Source organism: Solea senegalensis, linkage group LG2, assembly GCF_019176455.1.
Source record: "Solea senegalensis isolate Sse05_10M linkage group LG2, IFAPA_SoseM_1, whole genome shotgun sequence".
NCBI classification, from domain to species: Eukaryota; Metazoa; Chordata; class Actinopteri; order Pleuronectiformes; family Soleidae; genus Solea; species Solea senegalensis.
The window spans coordinates 32,679,225-32,679,636 of NC_058022.1; positions in this window are offsets into that span (position 1 = coordinate 32,679,225).

Genomic DNA, 412 nt, shown 5'->3' on the forward strand with positions numbered 1-412 from the left:
GAGGATTCTCAGCCCCTCTTCCTCTATTCCTTTTCTACTTCTCTTCTCTCCTAAGACGATGATCGCGCCAAAGTCGAGACAGTGAAATAAAACAGGCAAACGGGCACCAAACGCCTCCACTCCAGTCCATCTTGTTGTTTACTTCACTGTGTGATGAGCCGGGTAGATCTTTCCTACTGTGCTCTCCGCTCGGTTCTTTTGGACTGCTGCTGAGGATGTGTTCCCTCCAGGGATTTGTGTTTGGTCTCGTAGTGACCGCTTTTGTGAAATCTTCTCATTCCTATGTCTCTCGTCCGGGACACAATTCACTTGATTGGATCGAAGTGCGTCATTTTTAATTCCCTGCATACAGGAAGTGATTTTTGAGAGATGGAGGGAACGGCAACGTCGCGCTCCTCTAGCGAGTCGGGAG